Here is a 25,045-nt window from a genome sequence, read left to right as displayed (position 1 = left end):
ATTGTTGAGCATATATGGGATGCCTTGCAGCGTGCTGTTCAGAAGAGATTTCCATCCCCTCGTACTGTTACGGATTTGTGGACAGCGCTGCACAATACATTATGCCAGTTTCCTCCAGCATTATTTCAGAGGTTAGTGGAGTCAACACCACGTCGTGTTGCGGCACTTCTGCGTTCTAGCGGTGACCGCACATATTGGGCAGTTGTACCAGTTTCCTTGATTCGTAAGTGTATAAGTGTGCACAATCACAGAGCAAAATGACAAAATCGGTGAGCTGTTGGCACTTCTATTCATTGATATTGAAGTTGCTCTCCAGCTGAAAGCCAGAAATGCTAGGTCATGAACACTGTACTTGTCTACATATATATTCCTTACGTCACTGCCATGCACGGCGGAGAGTACTCCGTACCAATGTAACTGCTGCCCTTTCCCACTCGTGTACTGAGTAAGGAAAAAATGACTACATGCTTCTGTACGCATCCTAATTTCTCGTATCATATTCACTCTGACTGGAGAATGTACTTCACTTTAGTGATGCATTTTCGCAGAATCCTTCCGAGAATCTGTCTTCCCTTCCCTAATTCTGATTTTACATGTTCGTTCAATTGCACAACGCTCCTTAGTATTATATTTCTATATACCAAGATTAACTAACAAGAATGAATCCGATTGCAAAGAAACAATAGTAAACGAATGTCAGCACGGCCAAGTAGCCGTGACATTTGTTAGGAAAGTTTGCTTTGCCCTTGGAGGGAAATTTGCAGATGATTGGTTGACGCGGCAAGCCCTCACCTCAGACTTAGCGACCTCAGACTTAGCGACGTCGGACTGGGTCGAGGACGGTGGGTAGTTTTACTACCGGCGTGCGACTCCGTGTAATGACACGATGTGTGATTAGAGCTTGCGTAACAGACCTGCAGACGAAATTCAATAGCCAATTGAACGCATAATTACTGTTCATGGTATCGCTGTTACGTGTCTCTAATGATAGAAACTCAGGTCGAAACTGGGTACTGACGCAACTGAGATCCCGTGAAACAAGAGCTTTGCATTTCATCCTGCCTCGTTTAAATGGCCTGGTGCGAAAATACGATGAGGCAATGAGCGTAATAGTCATGTAAGAAGGTGCCAATATAGGGATGATAAAGAGGCAGAATTATTCATTATTAGGTTAAAACGCTGTTGTTGGCCTTCTGCATAAGGGGTGGGATTCCACTTCACGTGAAATGTGTTTGACTTACGTAATCCCATCTTACTACATTGGTCCGTGGTGTCAGGAAAGTGCTGAGGCCTAATGAAGTAGGAATTTCGTATGAGACTGCCACTTAGAAAATGAAATCCAGTACCAAAAAAGAGAATTTCAATGTAAATGGTCATGTTTGTATCCCCAGATTCACTTCCTGTTTTTTAGAAAGAGCAGTGTTACCTTTACAAGTATCGACTCCGGGTTGAACATAAATCATTCTGAGTGGAAACATTGGTACGCAGTCCTTTGCGATTCATATCAAAATCGTTGACCAGAAAACATTTTTTTCGGATGGGTGAATTTTTAATATCCCTGTTGTCATATGAACAACTACTTAAAATACGTTCAACAATATTTAGCTATAACTATTATTGGTTGCACGCGTATCATTTTGAGATATACTTATATTGAAATTTACTTATACTGAAGAGATGCGTTTGTAGTTGTACACAGAGCTTTCACCTGTGCTCCTTTTGATTTTGTCTGACGTGAAGAATATCCATTGTCAGATGTAACGATAATACCGTTAATACTTCTATTCAGGATACTACAACTAGGTTATAAGTCAGAGTTGGTATGGAAAGGGAGAAGAATTTTGTAGTATATTTAAAGCTCTTTTATCTTTGCACCTAGGTATCTATACAAATCATATATATTTTTCTAGGAATTTCGTATTATGCGTAGCACAACTGTTTTCATTCTATTCTGCAGCAATACCGCAAAAATGCAACCAGAAATTCGTTAAAAGGCGCGCAAATAACCTGTATTACATGAGTTGAATAATTTGTAAAACACTAAAGGCACTTCAGTTCCCACTATTGAATGAATGAACACATTCCATAATGCGAACTGAAGTGCCTGTAGTGTTTTATAAATTATTCAACTCATGTAATACTGGTTATTTGTGCGCCTTTTAACCAATTTCTGGTTGCTTTTTTGCGGCACAAACCGAAGATGATAGTTACTTACTATGTATCATATGGTGCAGTGGGTAAAATGGTATATTAGTATCGTGTTTGCTTTGCATTTAAAAGAACTGCAATATGCAAGAGAATATTTTTTAGTGGAATGATACATATAAAGATAAATACACATGTGCATCCTTGTTACTGTTTGATGACTCTAAACTCGAGGCAATGGACTTCACTTTTAGCGTAATGTGTAAACGTTTCGTGCAATCTTCTCTCTCTCTCTCTCTCTCTCTCTCTCTCTCTCTCTCTCTCTCTCTCTCTCTCTCTCTCCGATTACCGAATACTACTGGGATGTTAAACACTACTCTTCCTTTCCATACAGTCACAAAATGTGATATTTTTATAAACAAATTAACATACAAACGTCGTAACAATATCTCATGAACTACGGAGCAGTCACTCGAGAAATACTGTCTAGCCGCCTCCTGAGCAAAATCCGGCTCACACAAATGATCTCGTAACCACTGAGTTCTCATGAGACGCTTTGAATATGGCACAAAGTATCTCATCAAAAGGATGCGTACTGCACTACTCTAAAAAGTCGAAACTTATTAATGGTTCCATTCGTTTGATCTGAAGCTAAAAAGATTCGGTAAACATATGAATATCTACCAGAACTGAAGTGATATCAGGTGTTTCCCAGGGAAGCGTCCTGGGACCTCTGCTGTTCCTGATATATATGAATGACCTAGGTGACAATCTGAGCAGTTCTCTTAGGTTGTTCGCAGATGATACTGTAATTTACCATCTAGTAAGGTCATCCGAAGACCAGTATCAGTTGCAAAGCGATTTAGAAAAGATTGCTGTATGGTGTGGCAAGTGGCAGTTGACGCTAAATAACGTAAAGTGTGAGGTGATCCACATGAGTTCCAAAAAAAAAAGTTGGAATTCGATTACTCGATAAATAGTACAATTCTCAAGGCTGTCAATTCAACTAAGTACCTGGGTGCTAAAATTACGAACAATTTCAGTTGGAAAGACCACATAGATAATATTGTGGGGGAAGGCGAGCCAAAAGTTGCGTTTCATTGGCAGGACACTTAGAAGATGCAACAAGTCCACTAGAGAGACAGCTTACACTACACTCGTTCGTCCTCTGTTAGAGTATTGCTGCGCGGTGTGGCATCCTTACCAGGTGGTATTGACGGAGGACATCGAAAGGGTGCAAAAAAAGGGCAGCTCGTTTTGTATTACCACGTAATAGAGGAGAGAGTGTGGCTGACATACGCGAGTTGGGATGGAAGTCATTAAAGCAAAGACGTTTCTCGTCGCGGCGAGATCTATTAACGAAATTTGTCACCAACTTTCTCTTCCGAATGCGAAAATATTTTGTTGAGCCCAACCTACATAGGCAGGAATGATCATCAAAATAAAATAAGAGAAATCAGAGCTCGAACAGAAAGGCTTAGGTGTTCGTTCTTTCCGCGCGCTGTTCGGGGGTGGAATGGTAGAGAGATAGTATGATTGCGGTTCGATGAACCCTCTGCCAAGCACTTAAATGTGAATTGCAGAGTAATCATGTATATGCAGATGAACGGCTTGTTCATTAATGTGCAAACGACATAGCTTGAAGAGTGCCAGAATATAAGGGAACACCTGCGGGTACTGGACACTGAATTCAACAACTGCAAGTGAGACAAGGGCTCTGTTTGCTACACGATACTCCCGTTCCCTCGACTAACACTTTGTCTGCGGTGCCGGAGTGTAAACATGCCGCTCGGGCACGACCTGCCTGTGGGGTCTCAGCTGCGCCGTAAACCAGCCGGTTAGGCGAGGCGTGTCGAGGAAGTCTTCTGCGTTGTGATTGCCTAGCGTGTCTCCACCGCTGTCGGCCCTCATCAGCGCTTGCGAACTGTACAACAAAGGGTTCGTGACTGCCCGCAAACTGAAGAAGCCGTGCCCGGCGTTTTATGGCTGCTGCCGCACCGCGGTAGGTCGCGAGACAAACCAACACTCCTCAGGGGAACAAACCGCACAGAGTCAGAAGCTTCTGCTGGAGCCACCCACAGTGCGTCACGACCTCAACTCCCTGAGGTCAGTGTCAGATAGAGAAACAGTATGTTCGGGGATGGAATGTAAAAAGAGACCTCTGTCACTAACGCCATGACAGGGGAATTGAGCCGCACAAAAATTTCACATCCCAGTTGTCTTGCGAAACGTTTCGCTCTAAACGTTGACAAGCAACATACCACGATACTTACCTACGTACATTGTCATTAAACAAATGAAGAACCATTTAAAAAGATATTTTCATCAACAATTCAATAATTACGCCTTATGTTTACAAGCACTCAAAAATTATTTCGATACCTTCAAGCATTTATGAAATATGTTTTTCGGAAGATTATATAGTGTGTCAGCCAATCTCTGAACAAAAATTTGCCCAGAACATCTTAATTCTAAATTAGTACAGTCGCGTAAAATTTACAATTGCAGTTTGTATCATTTTACGGTTCCCACCAATCTGGTATTGTCAGCACTGGATGTAAAACGTGACATTTTGTACCCACATGGCATATGACGTACCATTTAGGACCTTACAACTGCAGTTAATTAGTGCATAAACTATAAATTTCTACGCCATTCGAATAAAACATGTAGTAGTAAAATTTACGATGGTTCAGTAATAGTGTAACATATTACCCATTTTGCCTTCTAGGGTTGAGGTACCTAATTTGATGACTAACGTAGGCACTAATAGCGACATTCTCTGCACCAAACTGTGATTTACAGAATTTTAATAGACCTACAGGTGGGCGCCATTAGCTGCCCAGAACATAGCCGGAGTTAGTCGACCTTCTGCACACATTTAATAGCATCACTAGTGCGACCCGATCTAACCTATCTGTAATGCCGAAATAGCGTCTTTAAAAATGAAATGCATATAAATAAAATATAATTCAGACATTAGCGAAACACGAAAAAGTGAACGACTGGATTTCGTTAGAGCCGATATATAATTAAAACGAACATTAATTACCACTTATGTATGGAAGGAACTGTAGAATTAAATTTTGAAGATGAAACTGATTTAATAACAGAAAATCGTAGCTTATATAAATTCAGAATATGTAACATAAGTAGTTAAATTAATGTTTGAGAGAATAACTAATACAGAAAAAGAATTATGACCTACAAATCATGCTATATCAAACTTCCTGGCAGATTAAAACTGTGTGCCCCACCGAGACTCGAACTCGGGACCTTTGCCTTTCGCGGGCAAGTGCTCTACCAACTGAGCTACCGAAGCACGACTCACGCCCGGTACTGACAGCTTTACTTCTGCCAGTATCCGTCTCCTACCTTCCAAACTTTACAGAAGCTCTTCTGCGAAACATGCAGAACTAGCACTCCTGAAAGAAAGGATACTGTGGAGACATGGCTTAGCCACAGCCTGGGGGATGTTTCCAGAATGAGATTTTCACTCTGCAGCGGAGTGTGCGCTGATATGAAACTTCCTGGCAGATTAAAACTGTGTGCCCGACCGAGACACGGTAGAGCACTTGCCCGCGAAAGGCAAAGGTCCCGAGTTCGCGTCTCGGTCGGGCACACAGTTTTTAATCTGGCAGGAAGTTTCATATCAGCGCACACTCCGCTGCAGAGTGAAAAATCTCATTCTGGAAACATCCCCCAGGCTGTGGCTAAGCCATGTCTCCACAGTATCCTTTCTTTCAGGAGTGCTAGTTCTGCATGTTTCGCAGAAGAGCTTCTGTAATGTTTGGAAGGTAGGAGACGGATACTGGCAGAAGTAAAGCTGTGAGTACCGGGCGTGAGTCGTGCTTCGGTAGCTCAGTTGGTAGAGCATTTGCCCGCGAAAGGCAAAGGTCCCTAGTTCGAGTCTCGGTCGGGCACATAGTTTTAATCTGCCAGGAAGTTTCATATCAGCGCACACTCCGCTGCAGAGTGAAAATCTCGTTCATGCTATATCAAAAATTCGCCAAAAAAAGTGCAAACAGACGTAGTTTAAATAGATAGCAGCTTTCTCTTTCTTGTAGGAATACACGAATTAAGTGGAACAAAGATCTACAATAGGAATAATAATGAGAAGAGCTTATAAGTTGCATTATAATATCTGTAACAAGAAATGCACGTCTAATAACGAAAACGTAGGACGCTTCGCTAAGAGAATTAGACCAGAACGTATATACACATTTAAAAGCGTGTAGTAGACTACTTAAGCTACAGGAGCAAAAAGAAGAAATAGGAGAAAAGTAAAATACGTGCAAAACACAAAACGATGAGGTAACAAGGAAAAAGGAGGGGAAAAATAAAGTTAATTTTTTCTGGATATATTTACGGACTGACTGACAGGAGGTACCAGTGAGACTAACAAACGAGTAGCTTTGAAAGAAGAAATATGCAGTTATTTGGTTCACAGAAACTAATATCAGGAAAGAATGGTCAAATAAATGGAATTGACAAAGGGCTACTACATTAAAAACAAAATACTTAGTTTAGGCACCTGTCCATAAAACGGTACGAAATCTGGAGCAGTACAAAAAGTATAAAGTAAGTAAATGTATGGAATAATATGACAACACACCGGAAATGCAAGCTCTAACCAAGAAATAAGATAAACTAAAAGTGAAATGTGATCGTTCGTTACATCGTTCGGACACGAAGACATAATGAGGAGAACTGTATGCAGATACTTAAATTTAAGTGCACTAAAATATGAAACCGAACTGAGATTCATGATCACTGAAGGATCAATATACGTCATACTAAGCCAACTTAAGTTACGTGACATGGAAATCATTGGAAGAGGGAAACAGAACATCCACTAATAAAACTTACCAACAGCCATCTTTGAGGAACAAGGTATGTTTAATCCTGATCAAAATAAAGCTGTACATCACTTCATTCACTAGTTAAAAAATACGTCGGTCACTGTGGAGCTGTCACAAATTTCCACGAATCCTCTGACGCACTGCCCCTGACAGGAGCTGGAACGACAGAAGGCTGATCGGTTGAGATCCGACTGGCGTGGCGACGCTGCTGCCACCTACCTGATTGGTTGAGAACCCTGAAACCGCAGCTGTCAAAGTCGTGTTTGAGCTGAAGGTGAACCAACATTGGAGACAAGTTCACAAGTCCATCGCCGCCTTTGTGCGATTGTCGTTCGTCCTTGTATTATCGTGAAAAATGCTTCAACCATTGGAAGTAGCCCTGTTAATGGTGTCTTCGGTAGCTGAACACAAATCAGTGGTGTTCAGAAGTGTTACGTAAGATATGTCGTTGAATTGGTGACTGTAACATCAAGGGAACCAACCCCCGAAGAGTAACTGGCCTGAAGGTGAAACCCATATCTAGTATTGTCTGATGATCCGATTATTAGCGGTGTTAACACGTATTGCATAAACCTTATGCGGGATGTTAAATGTTTAGATTTTTGGTCACTGCTAACAATTCCAAATATAGTGTGTTTTGACTTCAGACATGGTCGCTCACGTGACAGTTCCTAAATGAGTTTCTAAAGGCGACGATGGTGGTAAATAAGAAAGAACGCTGTGCCCTCAGAGGTCGCGAACAGCCGATGAACTAACGGACACCTCAGCGCATGTCGGAACTGTACTTCTCGAAAACAATCAGCCGCTTGGCTTCCGATGGTGTATTTGTACCACCACGGCGCTGTCTTCTGAATAGCGATATTGTTTCAACTTCTCCCCCCTCCCCTTCCGCTTCCGACAAATTACTGGCCACGGTTTCTCCAGTCACGCCAATCAGTGCGTTCTTGACTTAAGCTGAACTTTTCTTTTTATTACAAGCCTTAAGTTCGTACTTGAAAAAGGATACTAAATTCGTACGAGTGTACCTTCCTTTACAGTATTACATGATAAAGAAATACTTACCTAATGATTGGATATTTACGTCGTTTATTTATTGTCGTATAGTTATCTGACCCGAAAACTTTTTGAATCTCCATTCCCTAAGTTTGTTTCCTCCAAATTGAATGTGGTTAACAAGACTGTCAACTACGCCTCTAGACATTGTCTTCACTCATGGTCCATTCATGAAAGACTGCTTTTCAGCGCTTTCACGCAACAAGTTGCTGAGAACAAATGGTCAAACGCTAACGGATCGTCGTATTTGTGTATATACGGATGACAAAAACATAAATGCATATATTCAGATATGCTTTATGATTCTAACCAATAGAACAGACATCTTTCATGCCGAAAGCAAATGATCGAAATGACTGCACTACATGAGTAGAACTACATTCGGAATGCGATGATATTGAAGGTTTGGTGCAGGATGCACATCTGAACCCATACAAGTGACCTGTCAGAGACAAAATACTTTCAGAAACTCAAGTGTTTGCATTTGCTTAATACAATAGAGGTTCTTATTATCTGTAACATGAATCAGACGTGTTCCACACGATAAGATGTTTGCATATTGATCGAAATCACAAGCTTGCCTACACCATACACAGCCTACAGGACACTTAAACTGATCTGACAAGTGCGTCTTATGGACTGTCCCTCTTAAAATTCCTCCGTAGTTACAGGATTTGAGGTTATGTGCTCGAACATGAATTTCCTAAAGCTGCACAAGGCAACTCCCAAAACGCTTCAAAAAATCTCTTTGAAAATTAAAAGATTTCCGAATGCTGTTAAGTACTCATTTTAAACATTTGAATGAATGTCGTCTGTAACAGAGTGGCTTGCATATTGCTGTAGCAAGCTCGAAACCGCAGGTTCGCTTCTCTCTTATCATTTTCTTTACTCTTATTTAAATTTTATAGTTATTATCAAATGGATGCGCTAACTGTCAAATACTAAATCCTACTTTTAGTAAAAATAGCGTTTTCCTATTTTTAGTTACTAACTGCATCGAGATAAATTGAAATTGCATACAGCGATACTATATGCCTCATCGCTAGACGAAGAAACTATATACAACAATGGAGTTCAACTTCTAGAAATAGAAATGTATTTTCTGTTTGGTGAAATTCAAATGATTCAAATGGCTCTGAGCACTATGGGACTTAACTTCTGAGGTCATCAGTCCCCTAGCACTTAGAACTACTTAAACCTAACTAACCTAAGGACACCTCACACATCCATGCCCGAGGCAGGATTCGAACCTGCGATCGTAGCGGTCGCGCGGTTCCAGACTGTAGCGCCTAGAACCGCTCTGTTTGATGAACCAAATTTTAATATATTATGAATAGTCTATTTGAGCTCGGTCTCAAATGAAGTTGATGGCGACAGGAGATTAAAGAAGAACTTTCCTTCCTTCTTTCGTGAGACGTCTTCACTGCAGTACCAGACCAAATTTCACCGTAGAAACTTTGTTTTTTTCTTTTACCGCAGCAACATAGCTCCTGCAATAGAGCATCTGCAAAAGTCTCCTTGTCGACATCGCCCCACAGGAGAAAGTGGATTTTCCCGAGGGAACGAGAAACAAAGGTTTTCGGCCAAAATGTTGCAAAAATACCCTGGCAGAAGTAAAGGCGCCTTAGAAATCGTCTGGCACGGAGTGCACCGTCACGTCGCCTATGAGACACGGCCCTTCACTTGGCGCCCGACACTTCCCAAAGCAGTGCGGCTGTGTTTGCTGAACGGTAAGACATCATCACGACGCTGTGTCCACACGCGCGACCAAATGTAGCTCTGTCGCTGTTACGCTTCAGTATACGGCAGGCGGTAGAGCTAAATGTATTAAGTGTGTGTGGCGCTTAAATTGAGCTTTCTACGCTCCACTCCCACCGGCAACGTAACGATGTTATGCGAACGTTAGTACGACGCAGGCGAGCAGTTATCTGGCTGAACTCGAATCTTGCTCTACTCGAGACGTCTCGTGCGAGGATCGTAAAGCGAGACGTACCAGTTCCTTGCTTGCCCACGCGCAGAATACTTTCCTTCTCGACGGAGAGAAACCATTGCAGGAAGAACCACAGCCAACATTAGCTCATGTTATACAATTCAACAAAGGCCTCAGGCTGAAACCTAATTGGCCAATATTAGTCTATAACTTCATTACGACACAAGAAATGCTGCATTATCAAGTGGTGGCCATTTATAGCGCTCATAAGTTTATTCCCGTTTCTATGTCTTAATCAGGTGCCACTATTTCACCAGGTCATAATGAAAAGCCTCAAGTGAATCTTAGCCATTGTGGAGCATTCGCTCCGAAATATGTATCTACGCGATATGTTATCAATGTAGTGACTCCAGAAAAGTTCAATAAATTTTATTACCAGACAGATCTTAACGGGAGAAGTAAGCCGGGTTTCTAACGGAAGACAACATGCGTGCGTTCCGTATTTAAGCCAAACACGGTATCGGGGAGAGATGACGCTTCCCAAAGCAGCCGGGCGCTACATTTGACTATGGCGTCAATGGCGCCAATGGCGCCGAGGATCGAGGTCAACAGAATAAGAGGAAATTTCCCAAGGCGCGTGATTGAAGAATTGCGGGTAGGATTTAGAGAGATAATCAAACGTTAAGGCGATTACATGTAGAGGGAAGGGTAGAAGGGAATGCTCCAAAGAGATTGCAGTTAATCATGCAGTGAATAGAGTGAGTAATCAGTTCCAGTACCAAGCATCCAAAGGGCAGTGACGCTCCGCAGCAATAGTAAACACTTCATCCAGGACCAGACACTGATGGACTCTGATGGACTCTGATGGACAGTCAATAAGTGCAAACTATCCAGCATTTTACAGTATTCGTAGGGAGTAGAGCTGAACAGTGTGTTAGTCACTGTCTCAAAGAGGTAGAATAGCGGAATTTCAGTGAATGGCAGAAACAAGTTACTGCTTGGTAGTTTTCTCTTCTACAATAGACAAAGTGCCGGATGAGTACTAGAAAATTAGTGCAGCGTGTTGATGATTCATTAGTTAGGCCAACTCACCGGCAGTTGGCAGACCAAGTGACAATCGAGCACTCGTCTTTGATAGAGATCTTTTCCAGTAAGTATTGGAAGCATCAGCAATCTAATGAGGAGTTTTGTTCAAACACCTCACAAGGTAAATGTGTTCGTTAGAACTACAAACTGATTAAAGAAACTAACGCGCTGCAGTCATGGACTGTGCGGCTGGTCCCGGCGGAGGTTAGAGTCCTCCCTCGGACGTGTGCGTGTGCGTGTGCGTGTGCGCGTTTGTCCTTAGACTAATTTAGGTTAAGAAGTGTGTAAGCTTAGGGACTGATGACCTTAGCAGTTAAGTCCCATAAGATTTCACAAACATTTGAACATTATTTTTTTTATTAAAGAAAGACTTACTGCTTCAGACAACCATTCCTGTCTTCTCCACGAGAGTTGCCATTTCTCTGTAAACTAACCCCCTCCAACCGAGGAGATTTTCTTCCTTTCATCTCCGCTATAAAGGCTGATTACAAAGCAAACCAAATTCACAATGCCGTTAACATCCTGATGGATCAAGCAGGGGAAGGAACCTGTGCCGGGCCGCCATAGCAATGGTTAGCACGCTGGACTCGCATTGGGAAGGACAACGGTATAAATCTCCGTCCGGCCAACCAAATTTAGGTGTTCCTCGATTTGCCTAAATCACTTAAGTACACGGTTGGTTCCTTTGAAAAGGCGCTGCTGAATTGCTTCTCCGCCCTTCAATACCAGAGTCTATACTCCATCTCTAAGAATTCTGTGATCGACGTGATGTCAAATGCCACTCTTTATTCCTTTGCAAAAATTTATCAGAAATAAAAATCTAAACAACCAAAATAAAAATATTCGACGGAATTTTATATATAAAATATGTTAAATATTTTTACAACGATCCATTTCTTGAGCAAGTCACGAAGTCAAAGGCCCGCCACCTACCCAGATGTCAGCAAGGGCCTTACCTGCATACGTGCGCTGCTACTCACGTGCCAGCGACGTAACGAGTTGCGTGAGCTTCTCGGAAGATGCTGAGCTATCGCGGACGACTACATCCCTTTCCGTCGAGATGTAGGTCGTGAGATACGTCTTGGGGGACACGTAGCCAACAAGCCGACCTCCACAGGACGATCCGGTACCAGAAGGCGTTAGGCAAGTTCCTTTCATGGCAGCTTCTACCAAGTAAAGGACCCAGTGGACCGTGAAAAGAGAATGTGCCATTCCTGCTATTAGATATGTACCACAGTTTGCTTACACTAAATAAATTGAAACGGTACTATTTCTTGATATAGAGGAGAAATGGAAAATTGGCGTAGACAGCCGGCCGCTGTGACCGAGCCCTTCTATGCGCTTCAGTCTGGAACGGGGTGACCGCTACGGTCGCAGGTTCGAATCCTGCCTCGGGCATGGATGTGTGTGATGTCATTAGGTTAGTTCGGCTTAAGTAGTTCTAAGTTCTAGGGGACTGATGTCATCAGATGTTAAGTCCCAGAGTGCTCAGAACCATTTGAACCATTTGACGTCGACATGATGAATCGATCTAAATTTCCGGAAAATTCCTTTTACTTCATCATGGTTCATTGTGAAGCCAGCATCACTGTCTCGTTAAGCCTTGTGGATACTCTGAAATCGATTGCGAGAGTTTTACGCAAAAACTTACCACACTTATTCAAAATGTATGGAATAATGAGCAATTTCCTGTCCTCATGAACTAGAAGTTACCAAGCTGACAGTCCAGCATAAAGAACTTCTCATAGACTCTCACATCGGTACCGCTACTACACACATTCCCTCCAAGGCCACTCATGACAGTTTTTTCCCACTGTAAAATATAGCGGAGTAACAACTGTTGTCTTAATGCAAAATTCTTAGCATAGTTAAGTTCTGTGCTGGCGCTATATGATCTCGTGGTAGTGCCTCGAGCATGAATGAGGGGTTCAGAGGCCTCGAAGTACAACATTAAATGCAAAATAATGAAATCACTAGTAATAACTTTGATTCTGAGTATAACCGTTTGATGACTGCGATGTTAAATGTTGTAGTACTAACTGTAGGCACTGTAGCAGAAAAAAAATTGTAGCTCTGGTCCAGACAATGCCTTAAACAAAGTGGCTACAGATAAAAGTTCCATCTGTTTGTATCTGCTTGTCTCTGTAGTTTTCCGTCTTACGCCACTGCTGCGGTCATGGCCAATCCCCTCTCAATCGCAGGTCGGCCGTGGTATGCAAATACGCGCGGTTTTGCCGAAGGAAGCGTGTTAAGGCCACGCTGCTCAGTGCGTCTTATTTCACCCGACGTCGCCACTCTGTTATTTGTAGTACCTGTGTGTGTGTGTGTGTGTGTGTGTGTGTGTTTCTCGCACTGTCGCCATAGTTACACAAGGCGAGGGCGCACTTGCGTAAAGGTGGGCGTGGCAGGTGAGGTACCGCTGTGTCATCTGTCTTTACGTCTACATCTTCTTCACTACTTTGCAAATCTAATTGGCGTGGAAGAGAGTATTTACCTTTTTTTCTAAATCTTCTACCTGTTCGGTTTCTTGCTTTCTTTTCTTGATTTCCATTGAGTCTCAGTCTGTGTGTGTTACATACAACTTGTTTGGTTTATTATCATCCTTGGGTGGTAATTAGGCATTCTTAATTATAATTATTTAATATTTCATTCTGAATGATCTATAAAGGGTTCGACCATTTATTTTTGTAACCTACATTCCTTTCTCTATCGTTGAAATGTATAGCAGTCCAAAGTTTTCATTCTCTATATTCTTGTAACTCACCTCAGGTACGTCATTTTCATAGTTTGGATTTTGTTTTCATTCTCTTCCTTTCTTTTACAATCTTTTTTTATTTGCATATTTGTTGTGCTTATTCCATGATGAGATGCTCAGATATATAACAGCTAATTAAAAAAATAAATTTTACCTCGATTGTCAGTATGCAAATTTCAGGATGTGAATAAAAGGATAATTCGGATAATACATTTTGCAATGATTATTAGATGATAAGCTATTAGAATTATTATATAATGTACCTGATGAATATTTGCTCGTCACGGAATCAGAAACGAACGAAGCGATTAACTGGAGTTGTCCAGTAGCGACTGCTTTGGATGTACGGGTGGGACGCGTAAGTAATCAGAGTTTAGATGTAATTTTAATGTAACATGCAGACCAGTGATAAATTATTTTGCAGTTTGTGACAAAAGGGAGTATTCTGAAATTACAGTACATTCTTTTTTCTGTAGTAGTGAGCATTGTTTGTCTTAGGTACTACGCTACAGACATTAAATAATTGCAAAAAAATTAACTTCTTCTTTTAGTACAAATTGTCTTTACAATTTAATTACTGTTACTTACTGAACTTTTAATCAGAATTCTTTTAAGACTTCAAAATATGAAGTTGAGAATTTCAAGTCACTATTTCTGACGTGTATCGTATCTAGCAGCATAGAAGATTAACTGTTAACGGCAAGTTCTACGGCACAGATGGGAGTTGTGACATTTTAAGTATAGCCATTGTTTCTTTGTAAAGTCTTGTATCGTGTTTTTTATATAATCGCTGAAATGAATCGTTACCATCTTCAGCTGTCTTCCTACGAAAACACTTACCTGTTTCTCAGACATTGGCAGCCTAATGCCCCATAGATAACAACGCAACATACAGACTATTTGAGGGCCCCGATAATTAGGAATTTAATTTTGGGCAAAAAATTTTTGTTTTGAATCTCTCTGTATTACGTCAGCAGTGCATTTACGGATAGTGATTGATCTCAGTGGGTATATAATGTGAATAGTTGGTCTCTTGAAAGAGTGCCTAAAAATCTGACTGTTTACATACCCACAGAGGGTGCACTATTTCATCAGAATGTGACACTGCAACAAAGATTTCAGATTAGTTTTACGAGACACAAATGGAAGACTTCAGCTTGGTAGGAAGATATGAGAGAGGGGACAATCACCAGTCAGTAAATGGATAAACTGATGGAAAACAGATGACGTTGGTTTTACCACCTGACACAATGCTGTCTAGCTGGCTCCCTGTGAAAGCTCGCAAATATCGACATGTGGACTCTCGTCTCTCAACACTGAGATACAAATTACCTGCCCGCCGGGATTTAGTGGGTTAGTGTTTCAGCCGGTGTTGTTTGAATGTCAGCGTGGAGGTATTTTGGTACGGGAGCGCGCTCTGGATCTGTGAACGGCTAGATCTCGGCGAAGGCCGCCCGGCGCCACAACACTGGGGCACGGACACATCGCTTCCAGCTTGCATAAGCCCACATCGTCCGGTCAGGAACACGGTCTTAAATGGCACACAGCAGGTGCCAGGCTATCCCTCACAACTGCACACAGTTCTCAATTGTTCACTTTTACAGCTTCACTAATAGCTAGTATCGTGCAGCGTGGAGTGAGGGGAACTGCTCAAAGTGTGTGGGCTCTTCATCGTCTGCACGTGCGTTGCGGGAAGTGGAGGACTATAGTTCAAATTCCTCGACCCGGGATCATTAGGGAGAGCAGGATAGCTACTCTGATAATCCAACATCATGACCACTACCCACCACGAAAGCGCATGCGGCCTGGTGACGCTGAGCGCACTTGAACCAGTATGGAAAGTTAAGCGATGATAGGGGCCGCGTACGGGGAAACCCACTGACATAAGCGACTTAGACAGAGGGCAGATTGTTACAGCATGGCGCCTGGGAACGAGAATCTCGGAAATGGCGAAACTGGTTGGTTGTTCGCGTGCCACTGAGTATCGTCGTCCGCACTTACTGAAAGTGGCTTAAGGACAGTGAACTGACGAGCAGGCTACAAGGCTTCGGGTGTCCGCGTCTCACGAGTCAAAGTGGACGTCGGAGGCATGCCCGCTCTGTGAAATAGGGTAGGCGGCGATCGGTGGAAGACCTCACGACAAACTACAGTGCTGGTTCAGGTACAAGTGTTTCGGAGTGTACCGTTCAGCGTACATTGCTGGTTCAAATGGCCTTGAGCACTATGGGACTTAACGTCTGAGGTCATCAATCCCCTAGAACTACTTAAACCTAACTAACCTAAGGACATCACACACACCCATGCCCGAGGCAGGATTGAAACATGCGACAGTAGCGGTCGCGCGGTTCCAGACTGTAGCCCCCCCTAGAACCGCTCGGCCACTCCGGCCGGCGTACATTGCTGAACTGGGGGCATCGAGACTGCACCGTCGATAAATGAAAACTTGTCACCTGGTCGGACGAGTCACGTTTTTTGTTACGCCAGGTCGATGATCGAGTCCGTATACACCGTCGAGGCTTCAATGGAACGTCAGGTAGTAAACGAAGCTCCCATGACAGCTGTGGACTAGCTACATCCCTTCGCGCTTGATGTCTTCCCCGGCTGTGGTGGCATCGTGGTTCGGGCTTCAGTGCTTTAACTCACGCCTGATTTTAACCTCAATGGGAAACAACTGGGACGCTATAGGGGGCCAACTCCGGGCTCAGAAACCACTAGCCAGTGTGCCACCCCAGTAGATTTTTGTGGCAAATGTAAATCCAACACTTAAATAAATAGTAATGCAAGATACACGAAATACAAGCTTGCCGCATGCGTTATTTCCTAACAAAGGTCACAGCGATCTCATAAAAAATATTATTAAAAAAACTAGGAAAACTTGGTATTCACATTACATGATTACTGAGAATGCGGCAGTAACTATCAAGACGAAATGCCTGTATCATATTAGATCCCTCACATGTTCTAAAGTAGCAACGAAGTTGATAAACCTACACACTAGCAAAGTTCCATTGTAGCCTTCCCACGCTTCCTGTTGTGACATTATTTGGATTTCCTTACTGCGCGTTACTTACTGTGACAGAGGAAGTTGGGATGAGGGTACACTTAGCATGGAAGGTCAAGGCCCCTATAATGTCGCTCCTTAAACCCAACTACCAAATCAATAAATTAACAATTTATTCAAAGACAATATTTGTAAAACAGCTAAGAGACAATCAACACGTGGCCATCTTTAAGGTAATACCAAAATATCACAGATTGCCTGCTTCTCAAGCAAGGCAGCAGATTGCAATTACAAAACTCACTTTTAGAGATGAGCCACAGAGGTTTCAATACATAAAGGAACAATAAATTACAATCAGAAAGTGATTTAAAGAAATGCCACAGATAATTTATTTAAAGGAGCAATAAGTTGCAATATGAAAGTGATTTAAGAAACGCACACCAGTTCGTTAAGAACCCAAATAACACAAGCAGTACAAGAAATTACAATCTAATATAATTCATTCACAAGTAAATCAAAAACCTATGTATGAAACACGCTAAATGTTTACCAAACGGGCAGTGACGCCAGGCTGCCCGGGGCAAAAGGTGACTTAACTCAAAATTCCGGAAGCAGCAGACCAGCCGTCCAAAACGCCTAAACCCTGGGGCGCAACCGGGAGTCACTTCCGATTAGATAGCACGTCGCAGATTCTGTGCACCGAAGTGGAACGTGGCGCAGCTCCCACACACCCCAACTCGCAGAAAACTGGAAAACAAACAGACCACAGAAGATACGGCAAACAGCAACCAAACATCAATTAATATAAGAGATAAATAAATAACAAATATTAAAACAGTACTAATACTGACCGAGTGCAGTCAAATAAATTCACGCGTATAAAATTCTACGTACAAATGATTGCCTTTTACAGATTACGAGGCTTTACTATTTAACTGAATAAGTGCCTACAATATGAGTGACCCAAATTTTACAGCAATATAAAAGGGACGTCGAGTTGAAGGCAATCAAATACACCGAAATCTCATACAGACAATACATAAACTTCTGGCTGCTGTCCCAAAAAGCCAAAATATCACTCTCTCTCTCTCTCTCTCTCTCTCTCTCTCTCTCTCTCTCTCTCTCCTCTCTCTCTCTCTCTCTCTCTCACACACACACACACACACACACACACACACACACACACACACACACACATTTTCGAGCAAATCAGCTTCCTAATATAAATCCGACCAGCAGATTTTTAAAAAGAAATAATAACTGCTGGTCTCCATGCGGTTACACACTCTGCCGGCTGCTCTTGCTGCAACAACACGGACATTAGGGCAACCAAGCAACTAGTACACTGGCTGCAAAGTAAATCATTCAACGAAACGAAGGCACCTAAATCACTTACTCCTTCGATGGAAAGCGTTGTTAGAGATGGTCTCCAGGGATGGGTCTCTCTGAGAAAACAGGCACTAAAGTAATGCGACGAGCAGCGCCCGGAGTTGACATCAGGCAGGTCCACCACAAAGTCGCGACCGCCTTGCGAGGTGGACCCACCGTGCCGCTACTGGCAGAGTCCGCGCGTTTTCCTCTCTCGTACACGCAAGCACGCACTTGCGCCTCCTAGCGAGTCAAACACCAACTGCCCCGAGCGCCAAAACCCTGCGAGATCACAACAGGGGCAAAGATCCTAGTATAGCCGGGTAATCGATAGTGTCACGCCAAGGAGCTGATGTGCCAGAAAAGCGCACCACGGCTCACTTACATATATATTTTTATTCTTCATTTTAAACAATTATTAATGTATAGTTGTATATTCAGATTACTTGAACTCTCTTTGTAAATGAAATCGTAATCATCCAGACACATCCTTGATGTTTATATGAGAGTCCCGAATATGACCACCCTTCGTAACTAGTGTTACCTCCAGCAATTAATAAATTGGTACCAGTGATCACAGTTCCTATATTTGAATGTGACGAGAGAGAACTGTCTTAAGTACTGAAGTTACAAAAGTTCGTGGTACAAGTCCCAGTTACTGCAGTTGGTCTAAACGGGTGATTCTGTACTATAAAGGACGATCAAAAAGTTTCCGTCGAAGGCAGGCCGATCGAGAATAGATACGCCAATCGAGCAAAATCACCGTGCGTATTCAGGCAATCGTGCCATAGACGAACAAAGTTGAAGATAGCCACTTGGCAGAACACTGCTTGCTGCGTTAAGTAGTCCGTAACTACCTTTTTCACGTCCTCGTCTGACAGCACCCGTCGACGCTTCAAGGCTTCTTTTAGGAGAACGAAGACGTAAAAAATTTCATGGGGAGAGATCAGGAGTATTGGGCGGGTACTGGAGTGTGTCTCATTTGAGCTGGCGTAACTACTGCGCTACGACATTTGCAATATATGGGGACATGCGTTGTCGTGAAGCAGTCCGGAAGTTTGCGCACCGTTCGACAACAGTTGCTTTGCCAGCACGTTGGTCCTATTTGGACGCAATTGGTAATAACGTCGCCATAGAACACTTTCCGCATTTACCGCATGCTCGTCGGAAAGACACAAATGCCATACTAAACAGTTTCCTACATGTCAGTAGTTACATACTTGCATTGGTGTAGAGTTACGTTGCGTATATGACACAGCGACGCTCGTTTTGATCGCTCCTTGTCTTTCACCTTTGTCGTACGAAAAGTTTACGGACTACGAAAGGACATCATTACGGATACAACTCTGTTGTCCGTTGCAGTACACAAGCGCAGACAGCACTAGAAACAATAATCCTCCGACAGCCTACTACGGAGTTTCCACTACCAGCTTTCTTGGCAGATAACATTACCTCACGTTTTCCAATTCGCAGTTTCACTTCATGTCCTGAATGTTGATATCAGTTGCAAGATTGATCTCATATCTTGATCAAAATAACGTTCAGTGCGTGTGGCACGCCAACGTTTCATCTTTCCTTAGAATTTTAGTTGATAACTAATGAAACATTTCCTACGTGAAATACAAAAGATACGAGATGACTGAACAACCCTTTCTTTACTCTTGACTGCACGTATTCAGCTGTGTTACGTGGTTAACATACGCTGAGGAGATGTTAAAAATATATCCAGATGTTTATGCAGCTAACAGTCACAACTACTATATCTCGGGAATGAAAGTTGAGAACATTAGTTCGGCACTCCTATCGATGTACGTCATACACGTTTCTTCAGAAGGAATTATGTCATTTATTTTCTTGATCATGATGAGTACCACAGCTGTACTGACATAATTCAGTATTAAACAATTGCGTTACCACCGGTTTCGTTCTTGGAACATCTTCAGGTTGCCTAGACTCTTTTTTCAATAGAAGTAAAAAACAAAAATAAAAAGTAAACAGTCTAAAGCTACAGTATTTTAATCTATAAAACAAGCAAGTCACACTGACAACAGCCTTTTACTAAATACCTTGCTTGCATTTATTGTTCAGTTGTTTTGAATAATTACATAGTGGTATTTTACACTTTAATGTCGGTTCTGAACTTAGTTTTTTTTTATTGCTTGTAACGATTATGATAGATTACCGGCAGAAGCGTACATGTTTACCGCTAGTGGAGCGCGGCCCTGTCTTTGGACAGTCTGTTGTACCGAGCATGCCGTGTCTGTTCATCAGACTTTCGCGAGGCGATCGGTGAATGTTTGCGACCATTGTTTCCGGATTTATCTTAACATTATATCGAACAGTTATACCATCTATATAAAGTCCTTAGCACACCTCTGTCATAATTTAGTATAAGGTTGCTGAGAACGTGAGTTGCTTATTTTGTTCGTTAAGACGCTATAGCTTATCATAATTACTCGATTTGTTTAACTGTAGGCAACCTGAAGATGTTCTAAAAACGAAAACGATGGTAACACAATAAATGCGTAATAATACAGCTCAGATTGTATTATTAATCTTTACAATTATTTATTTCCCTTAGCATTCTGGAGCTAAGCAGTGACCAATCCACAAAATTTATGAATTTTATTAGCAAAAGGCCGACTGTGAAAGGAAGTTGCTTACAAATCGTTCATTCGACCCATACTGGGGAATAAGTAACATGTGTGTGATCCATACAAAATAGGACTCAGAGCGAATCTGTAATATACACGACAAAGGGCGGCACGAATTGTCGCAGCTTTGTTTGACCAACAGAAGAACGTATCGGGAATGATGAAAACCTTGAACTGGAAGGACCTTTGAGATAAACGTGATCTATCCCGCGAAATCCTACTTACCAAGAACCAGTATATAGCGAGGAATCAAGCCCTTAAACGGTAGCCGGCCGGAGTGGCCGAGCGGCTCTAGGCGCTACAGTCTGGAACCGCGCGACCGCTACGGTCGCAGGTTCGAATAATAATACAATAGTGTGATGGTTCAAATGGCTCTGAGCACTATGGGACTCAACTTCTGAGGTCATCAGTTCCCTAGAACGTAGATCTACTTAAACCTAACTAACCTAAGGATATCACCTACATCCAAGCCCGAGGCAGGATTCGAACATGCGACCGTAGCGGTCGCGCGATTCCCGACGGAAGCGCCTAGAACCGCTTGGCTACACCGGCCGGCCAGTGAGATGGACATTAGAAAACAAATTACAGAGCTGTTAAATATCTGTATTTTACAGAAGAGTGCCTCATGCTCTGTGGGAAAATTTGATTTTAGTATTCGAAGGCTAATCCGCTTGAAAACAGCTGAACTCGCGTGGAAGTTGAGGGGAGGCCAACAGCTCTCGTGACCAGTACATGTGGTGGGAACTCGCAGTTCTCCGCCAACGGCCACTAATCTTGTGAAGGTCGTGCTGCTCCAAACATTGCCCTTGTGCGGACCGCTACTTACACAACATCCGAAAGTAAAGACCAGCCCTCCGACAACGGAGCAACTCCGTCACCAACTGGTGAAGTTACATGGAACACGTCCGTCAGTCAACGACAAGACGTCACAATTATTGATCTGATAGTATTTGGGAAAATAAATACTGCAGTGTGGATCTCTCTCATTCTCAGGATATGTTACAGCATCTTTCTTTTCAGTTCAGCTCTCAGAGAAGTCTATCGCGCAATAAATTTTTGCACTGCCGCTATTGTAACACTGTAATTTTGATCGGACCACCACCTTTCGCTTTCCGAACTCACATACGAGAATTAAAGATAGATGGGAATATCTTTAGCAACAAAGAAAGGCTATAATGAAATACCTCGTCTTTGTCTAGGTCTACAGGCGTATGTCGCTCAGATGGAGACGGTTTGGAGGGACAAACTGGCACCATCCGAGAATTTGTCTGAAGCTCTTTTTATTTATTTTCTTAAATTTAATTTGGCGATTGGATATTAGTAAGCAGCCAAATATAAGAAGAGTATTTCTTATTTTTTAGACGACAGCAAAGGACTTTGACGAGCTGTTGTACGGAAAGGATAGTTTTTTGAAAAGATGGTATAAGATGAATATCAACGTAACTAAAACAACAGTAATGGAATGTGGTCGATTTCAGTTAGGCGATGCTGAGGGACTTGGATTAGGATATGAGACACAAAATGTAATGCATCAGTTTTGTTACTTTGCCATCAAAATAAATGATGGACGAAGTAGAGAGGCTGTAAAATCAAGATCCGCAATGGGGAGAAAATCATTCCTGAAAAAGAGGAATTTGTCACCGTCTAATGCAAATTAAAGTATGCGGATATCTTTCCTGGAGATGTTTGTCAGGAGTGCGACCTTGTACGGAAGGGAAATGTGGACAATAAACAGGTCAGACAAGGAAAAATAGGTTTTGAAATGTGGTACTACAGAAGACTGTTGGAGATGGGTAGAATGAGAAATGAGTTGAATCGAACCGGGGGAAAAATAAATTTGTGGCACAACTTGATAAAGAAAGGATAGGCTGGTAGGACACATGCTAAGACATCACGAAATCGTCAGTTTGGTAATTTAGTGGAGTACGGAAGAGGGGGCAAAGTAGGGGGACCAGACTTGTATAACGAGACACAGGGATGACTAGTATAAGCAGGTTCAGATGTAGTGAGCAGTAGGAACGTAGAGAAGAAAATCCTTTCACGGGACAGCCTAGGGAGGAAAGCTGCACCAAACCAGGTTTCGGACTGAAGACCACAACAACATCACTCTAATGGTACAAACCCAGTCTTGTAACGTCTCCCAATGGAGTTCGTTGAGCGTCAATGTTATTTTGACCACAGGGTATCACTACAGAATGTCTCTTTGTAACTGAGGAAAAGTAAAATTAATTTCTCAATGCATTTCACTACAGCTTACTGTGTTTTCAGTCGTAAACGTTACGACTCGCATGCACTGTTCAGTCTGTCTACGTGCATCGAAGGATCATTTTTACCTTAGAGAGTGTATTTTCATTTTTCGGTCAGAACGGTCAACAACAGGGCAAGCTGCCCGACGAATTAATGTACATCGTAGCGTTGTCGTTCGAACCACTACGGTAAAACATGAAACAATGAAGATCTGCCTCGTAGTGATCGTCCGTGGTCAACAATACTAGCTGATGAGCGCGACCTAAAAATTATCGCTCTAAGGTACCGCCAAGAGAATTCAACAAAACTGGACAGCATGGTGAGGTGAATCGATGTATAGAGAGAAGCAACAGGATACTGAATGTTACCCAGCAGCAGATCTTGATTGGTTCTAAACATCGAAGCCCGTTCTTAGTTCCATCACGTTATTTTCCTCATTCCCTGCTCCTTTTGAATCTAGGCTCAAACGCGTTTTCAAATTTTCAAGTGATGCAAATCCTTTTCTTGAGCAGTTTTTCTGACATCTTGAAGTCGTATTTGGAGCCCACGTGTTACAAAATGAAACTAGCGAATACGCACCTCTCGTATGCCACGAAGGAACTGGAGAGTGTCCACTTAGAGGAACTCTTATGTTGATTTCTCAAGAGGCGTTAACAAATGTGCGACTTTCTGTGTGCGAAGCCTCAGTGTGGGGTCCCCCTAGCGCGTGTTGCAAGCTGTCTAAACACAGAGCGTCAGTGACAGGCGTCAGCGTCAGCTGCAACTGTGGCGGGCACAACAGACTCCCCCCCATCCCAGCTACACACTCTCCTCACTTCAGCGGCACTCCGGCCCAAGACTCACTTATCACTGTGTTCACAGCTATTCAAATAAGGGCTCTTCTTTTACTGAGCACTACTTCTTAGTCAAGATGCATTCATTCTGCAGTGCAGCTGACTGAGGCATCAAGGTTATTTCTTTCTTAGGGATATAAAAGGCACCTCTGGGCAACCGTGTTTAAATTCCGTATTCGAGTGGTGTGCACTCATGTTCTGTACTACTACTGTTTATATTGTTGTTACGGCATACTGGTAAAGGTCAACAAGCTTCCCAGCCGTCAAATGGCAGGGAACGGCTTTAAAATTGACACAAATGCAGATACCTACGAATACAATGATCATGTTTAATCTTGTCGAGCTTCCACCAGCGTCTTGCGGTGCAAAGCGCACGAACTTTCGGATGAGTTCTCCTCAGCCAATACCAAATGGTGACATTCGTGAGAGTACTGCTGCCGTAACGTCACTGTTGTCTGTTCCATATGGCGCTGGAGAGGGCACCAGTGACGTCAGAGGCAATGGTCCGACCATGTAACGACGGCAGCAGTAAACACACAACATTCACCATATGACAAAGCTCAGATACAATTGACCTACAGATTGTAGATTTTCAACGACTTCATGCGGCTGGAGGCTCGAGAAAATTTTCCCCATATACAGGTTGTTTCAAAATCTTTGCACCAAACGTCTAGGGGTGATAGATCACGCCTTGAGGGGCAGCTTTTATCCGGGACAAAATGTTCGCCCTTGCTTTCCGGCAGCGCAAGGTGTCCTCCTGTATTGGTGATGCTCCTGACTCCCCGAGGGACGGCGGCAATGTGTGTTGCCTATAATCCAGTCATCTACCTTGGCAGAAAGGGGGACAGGCCGAGCCAATCCTAGCTACTGATTCACTTCAAAAACATCTTTCTCCACGTAGGCTTTCTTTTTGAAAATAATCCTGTAGTTAACTTAGGTACGTAGTATGCATCATACGTGGTTAGCAAACACTGCTACGTCGCTGAAATCTCTACGTCCCAGGATTAGCGAATACTAAAGGGCGCCCATGTTGCCGGGAAGTGTCAGTGAACGAACAATTTGTCTCCAACAGAATTTGTTCTACGTGGCGTGATATATTGCCCCTAGACGC

The 25,045-nt window shown here is 42.7% G+C and overlaps 1 protein-coding gene and 1 long non-coding RNA gene across 2 annotated transcripts in view; one reads left to right on the top strand and one right to left on the bottom strand.

Annotated features, from left to right (window-relative positions):
- LOC126285438 (scavenger receptor class B member 1) overlaps positions 1-25,045 on the top strand; it is a 403,446-nt gene that overhangs the window by 153,521 nt on the left and 224,880 nt on the right. The gene's annotated exons all lie outside the window — the stretch shown is intronic.
- Positions 16,989-25,045, bottom strand: part of LOC126285439 (uncharacterized) — a 31,151-nt gene continuing 23,094 nt past the window's right edge. The window contains exon 2 of the long non-coding RNA XR_007551653.1: positions 16,989-17,579. This is a non-coding gene — a long non-coding RNA (uncharacterized LOC126285439). The remainder of the gene's footprint in view (positions 17,580-25,045) is intronic.

The sequence above is a fragment of the Schistocerca gregaria genome, chromosome 8 (assembly GCF_023897955.1).
Source record: "Schistocerca gregaria isolate iqSchGreg1 chromosome 8, iqSchGreg1.2, whole genome shotgun sequence".
Classification (NCBI taxonomy): domain Eukaryota; kingdom Metazoa; phylum Arthropoda; class Insecta; order Orthoptera; family Acrididae; genus Schistocerca; species Schistocerca gregaria.
The sequence above is the reverse complement of the archived record's forward strand: the minus strand, read 5'-3'. Positions and strand labels throughout refer to the sequence as shown.